Below are 6,464 nucleotides of genomic sequence, written 5' to 3'. Positions count from 1 at the left end.
ACTCCCCTTCCCATTCCTTTTCTAAGTGATGCTCTAAACTTCAGTTAGAAAGAAGATAAAAAAAAAGAAACTAAACATCAGAGATCATGCTTAATGTAGCCAGGAATTTGCTTTCTAATATGTCTATCCATCCTAGGTACTTGTATCGCCTCCATCACTATAGTGTCTGTGCAACTCACAATTTTTAATGGATCTTAAACAGCTGTTTTTTCTTAACCTCAGAATACTCTGTGAGACAGTGCTATTAGCCCCATTTTACAGATGGGGAACTGAAGCAAAGTAAGATTTGCCCAATCTCACAACAGAAATTTGTGGGGGAAGCAAGGAGTTGAACTAAGGTCTACTGAGTCCCACTCTAGTGCCTTAGCTACTGGATCATCCTTCTTTTTCAGTAAAAGCTTATCTATTTAAACAGTTTTAGGAGCCATAAAGGGCCTAAAGTCCTTGGCTGAATAGGGGTCTTAGTGACTACCTGTGCAGCATGGTGTGATCAGATTTAAAACTGAATTAAAGTGCTTTTAAAATCAAAAAAAGAACAGGAGTACTTGTGGCATCTTAGAGACTAACGAATTTATCTGAGCATAAGCTTTCGTAGGCTACCATCCACTTCTTCAGATGCATAGAATGGAACATATAGTAAGGATATATATATAGAGAGAGAGAGAGAACATGAAAAGGTTGTTTAAGATCCCAAAGGATTAAGGGTGGAACCTCACACCTGCTGAGGCCCAAATGTGGGACATGTCATGTGCCAGTGACCCAAAGTTAGGGATACAGAAATGTTACTCACGCAAGAAATTTGAATTGCAGTGAGATCCTTTATTTTGGTTTGAATAACTCTTTGGATCATCTCAGCTCCAAGATTCTGCATTTCTGCTGTAAACAAATTCCAACCATAATAGTGAAGGGACACCAAAGCTGTGTGGCATTTAAGTATTTGGGATTGCAGTGAGTGGCACCCCTGAAAATGAAGCCCAGTTGAGAGGTGTGCCTGAACAAGGCCATCTGCAACACCCACATCTCACTTGGCCTAAACCCGGGACTCAGGAGCTGCACAAAGCCTTGTGCATGGGTTGCACATTTTCCTAACAGAATACGGTACACATAGGGAGGCAGGTTGGAAGTCTAGTGAATTGAGTATTGGACTCTGGAGTTCTAACCCCACCTCTGTCATTGACTCACTGGGTGGCTTTCAGAAACTCTGTGCCTCAGTTTCCCAAACTCATCAGGAATTAAAACACCTCCCTACCTCAAAGGGAAGATAAAATTCATTGATATTTGTGAATCCCTATTAAAGATGTCAGGCTTGATAATCTACTGGGTCATCTACTCCCCAGTGCTGTAAATTCCAGTTGGTGCAGTCTCACCATTGCAAGGGAGCTAGCCAGCCTTGCCCCCAAAACAAACAGGCTGGTGAAGGGACATGGCCTGGATGTCTGGAAGATGCAAGGCAGGACTGAATCAAGCCCATTCAGTACTAAATAGTATGTGTTGTATTAAATCAACACATAAAACAAGTAGTATTAAAATGATAAAAATACATTTTAAAGCAAAGTAGGAGACTACAGCTGATGACTTCAAGTGGAGGTTAGAAAATGTCACTACCTGCCTTCTGTGTTAGTAATGTCAACACCCTTATCTAGGGTTGCATAGATACAAAGAGCTGCTGCTGGAATAGCTATACATAACAGGCAGCCCTTCTAAATTCTCTAGCAACGTTGGTTGAACACATTCAAACATATTTTAAGCTTCTGATCTTATGGTGACCAAAACCTCCCAAGTTATTTGGTGTATTTTTTTTATTCATTCATTATATAATCTTTGAAATGTTATCTTTCAGCCTGAATTTCTACAGCATAGATTTAAATATAAAATGAAATAAAACCATGTACTTCTGAAAAAAGAAGAGCTCATTAGTTAACTAACAGGTGCTGTAGCTAATATTTTTCTCTTCATTCAAATTATGGAGCACCACCTAGTGACTACATGGTACCTAGCCACCTCTAAATATCTAAAGCACAATTACATCTGTCTATCAGTAGCTAACCCGACAGGAGGTTAGCTATTGATCTAATATAAGTTCATCTGTATGAAAACCTACTGCAGTAGCGGATAGCACAAAACTGAATGCAAATTGTAGAACATGCCAAAACAATATTCTATGTGTTAGGCAATAAATCTACCTTTTCTGAATCTATGTTTAATGTTTTCGTAACTTTTCAGCATGTGTAACTTGAATGATTGTGTGTGTGTTGTGTGTATGCTTCAGATGTATCTTTTATACTTGAATTGTAGGGGTTCACAATATTTGAAAGTGCATGATTATTTTCCTCCTTTGATTGCTGTCAGAAAGACTTCATTCAGAGGCAAAGCAATGAAGGTTCTCCATGATTGGGGCAGTGCTTGTTCCTGGATAGCCACCTGTGCTGTGAGAGCAAGCCACACTAAAGTTCTTCCTCATGCTAAAATCCTAGTCCAGCTCACTCTCAGTCAAGCTGATGGGAGCCAGCAAGCTAGTGAAGATGCTTCAGCAAGGTGGAAGGTGAATAGGCCTGCTTTACAGGCTACCCTGACTGCCCTCTGACGGCATGTCTACTCTGCGTTTGGGAGCGTGATAAGTGTTCTGAGCCGGATGAGTCATCCTTGTCCTGAGTCTGACCTGTCGTTTCCTGTCAGAGTCCTAAGGGTCCAGACAATCCACAAGCAAGGGTCTAACCAGGTGACCCCAAGTCAGGTATGTAGGCTCCTAATTAAAGCAGAAACTCCAGTATGCTCAAGGTCGCTACCAAAGCTGGATTTTCAATTAGGCACAGTGGGCACGTGCCTAGGGGCACTGGCATTCTAGGTATATTGCCAAATATGAGACTTTCTAGCCTGGCATAATTTCTTTTTCCTGCAGAGAATGTTCTGCAGTTCCATGTTTCTCCCACCAAAGGCAGCTGTGGCACCAGAACAGCCTAAGCTGGCTGAGGCTGACAGCTAGCAGGTGGGCGGTGGGTCTATCTTTTCCTCAAGTGAAAAGTCACAGCAGCCTTCTTGGAGCCAAGTTAGGAGGCAGAGCGAGCCACCCAGGGATGGGGGGTCACAGGGCTCCAGGCAGGACCACATGGGGACACAGGAGGGGGTTCCAGGCAAAGCCACAAGAGGATGCTGGTGGGGGTTCCAGGCAAGGCCACATGAGGATGCTGGTGGGGGGCTCCAGGCAGGACCAAATGGGGCAGCAGGGGGCTATAGGCAGGGCCACATGAGGAGTGGGAGTGCACTGAAGATGCTGTGCCTAGGGTGTAAATCCGGCCCTGGTCGCTACCTTGATGGGGAGCACCTAGCTGCCTGATAGTTCTGACAGACTGCTCCTGCTCCAGCCTGTCCCTGCTCTAGCCTGCCACTGCTCTGTCCCAGCCACAGTTGATCACCCAGCTGTCTTGCTAAGGAACAAGCCTTCCAACCTGGGATTACAGACTTGTGTTAGTGGGGCTCATGCTAGTACTCTAAAAATTGCTATGTAGGCTGAAGCTTGAGCTCTGAAGTCAGGGGAGGGAGCTTAAGAACCAGAGCCACAATGTCTGCAGAGCTATTTTTAGGGTGCAAGCATAAGTCCTGATAGGTCTGTGGAACAGGGCTGGGAGGCTCACTCCCAGCAATAGTAGAGACATGCTCTGAAGAGCCAAGGAATGGAGGAGTGTACAGACAGATACCTCTGTGAGGGACAAGGAGATACCAGACCACCACTAAGGCAATGGCAGCATGTATATGAGAAACCTAAACAGTTTTCAGGGAAGCAAGAGGGTCCCACCATAACCTCTTTGCCACACTTCTCAGTGTTTCTGTGGCAGGGAGTTGTAAAGACAGGATTCATGGTTTTGGGGTTGAAATTCAGTGGGTTTTTTTCAGAATGTCACATTGATTTGTTGTCATATATCCTAGATTATTTGCCTAACATAGGCAAGGAAGAACCTGAACTCTGCCTTAGCAAAACCCGCAACATCCTACCATAACCCAAAGTGGACAGTCATAGATGGTGAGAGAAGATGGGGGCAGGTTTAGGTGCCTTGTAAAGCCCAAATCAGCACGAAGTGGGTGCATCCAGGCAAAGAAGAACGCCAAGTATAAAAAAGGCACACAAGCTCAAAGTGTGCATGCTTCATGAAGCTTTGAGCAGAGCTGCACCCATGAAAGAAACCACAATGTATCTGGCATTAGGGATAAACTTCACTCCCTGTCTAAATCTGTTCCCCACTCCCACATGGACACACACACACACACACACACACACAAAACCTGGGCTTTGCGTGGGGGAACTAAGCAGGGTTGTGGGGAGGAGAAGTCCTTCTCCAAGTGCAGATAATCCATGCCTCTCCTGAAGCACTTTCCATCTACTAGATCCAAGTAAGTGTGGATCTTTTGGTTCTGCCCCAAGCGATACCCAACACTCCCCTTGATGCCAACATTCTGAGCCAGCATTGTTGGCACGCAGAGGTGCAGTGGCTATTCTGCACAGCCACTTCACCCAGACCTTCCCATGCCATCCGTCTGTGGTAAATTTCACCATGCATTAATTCTCCTTTCCTCTGGAGGAGTGAGTTACTGTGAATACTGCATTAGGTTGATTACTTCAGCAGATGCAAACCTGCATGGAGACAGGATATGGTTGCTTAAGTGATTCCTATAGGTATTACAGTATGTAATTATCAAACGTGCGGGTTTTAACTTCTATTCTCTTTCCATAGCAGCAATAGAAATGGGAATAAAGAAACAAAATACAGACACTTCAGCTACTATTTACAACAAACCAGTCCCTTATGCCCTCTAGTCTCACATGTCACTTTTTTTTTGATTCACAAACCTACACAGAATAATGCATTCCTATAAACTGCATTCACTGAAAAACACCACAGTGAATAGTTCAATAAACCAGAACAAACAGCCAGACTGTGCAGGTTCCTCCGAAACAGGCTTAACTTCCCTCCTCTGTTTGTTATTTTATTATCCTAGCAAGGCCACTGGTGCTCTTTTAGTTAAGGTTTTGTCAGCACTTCTATTATAATGCCTCATTTTTAGGGATTTATAGTTTTGACTAAAGTAATTCATTACCGGCTTAAACTTTAAATTTTTGAGCTTTTAACCCAGAATCAAATGGTTCTACAATTAAAAAAAGAAAAAAAAACCCTCAGCTTTTCTGTTCAGATTATTCTGTTTTGCTGTTGTACTATAAACCAGTTAGGACCTGATACAAATATCGTTGAAGGTAATGACTCTTCAGTGAGATTTAGAACATCTATTAAAATAATTTCCATGTGGGTCATAGGCTCCAATGCAGAAAAGTAGGTGCTGAGGGAGGATAGCCCCCAGGCCCACCACTTCCACCCAAGCCCACGCGTGGCAGGTTTGTATAATTTTTGGTGGCAACCAGAATGGGGCCAAATGTCACGTGCCCCCCAACACACACCCACACACCCCTACCTGCCCTGTAAGCCAATATATATATATATTTAAAACAATGTAAAAATGGACTGGAAACAGTAAACATTTAACAGTTTCCCTATATTCGACAATGTGGGGGGGAGGGCTCTGACTGTGGGTGAGGGCTCTGGAGTGGAGCTGGGGATGAAGGCTTTGGGGTATGGAGAGGCTCAGGGCTAAGGAAGAGGGTTGAGGTGTGAGGGTTTTGGAGTGGAGCTGGGGATGAGGGCTTTGGGAGGGGCTCAGGGCTAGGGAAGAGGGTTTGGGTGTGGGGGAATGAGGGCTCTGGCTGGGGCTGGGAATGTGGGATGTGGGAGGGGCTCAAGGCTAGGGAAGAGGGTTGGGGTGAGGGGTGAGGGCTATGGATGAGGGGTTTGGGGTGTGGGAGGGCTCAGGGCTAGGGAAGAGGTGTGAGGGGGTGAGGGCTCTGGGTGGGGATGAGGGGGTTGGGGTGTGGGAGGGGGCTCAGGGCTGGGGCAGAGGGTTGGGGTGCAGGAGGATGAGAGGCGTGGGCTGGGGGCGTGGGCTCTGGCGTGGGGCTAGAGATGAGGCGTTTGGGGTCCAGGCAGGCTGCCCTGGGGCTGGAGCCAGAGAGGAGGATTCCTCCCAGCCCTCTCCCCACTGGCAGCAGCAAGGTCCGGGGCAGGCCTCCCTTCTTCCCCCTAGCAGCACACTCAGCCTGCACCAGTCACTGCACGTGCTCCTAGGGCCCCTCTCCGGTCCAGAAAGCCCCCTTGCCTACCCTGTGGTGGGTGCCAGGGAGAGATGGGGCTGCCATCACGTGTGTGCCTCCTCCCTCTGCAGTGCCGACACCTCGGCCTGCCGCTGGTGCTGCTCCCTTTGGTAACCAGCAGCAACAGTAGCTAGAGAGGGAGCGCAGCACGGAGCGGCAGGGCAGCCGCCCGATACCTAGGGTGCAGGCAAGGATGCTGCAGGGGAGGCACGCAGGGGCAGCAGGTGGGCCGGGGGATGCTCTGGGAGAGGAGCACAGGGTGGCAGGTGGG

This window comes from Gopherus evgoodei, chromosome 1 (genome assembly GCF_007399415.2).
Source record: "Gopherus evgoodei ecotype Sinaloan lineage chromosome 1, rGopEvg1_v1.p, whole genome shotgun sequence".
In the NCBI taxonomy this organism is placed as follows: Eukaryota; Metazoa; Chordata; order Testudines; family Testudinidae; genus Gopherus; species Gopherus evgoodei.
This window is presented reverse-complemented; position numbering follows the sequence as displayed.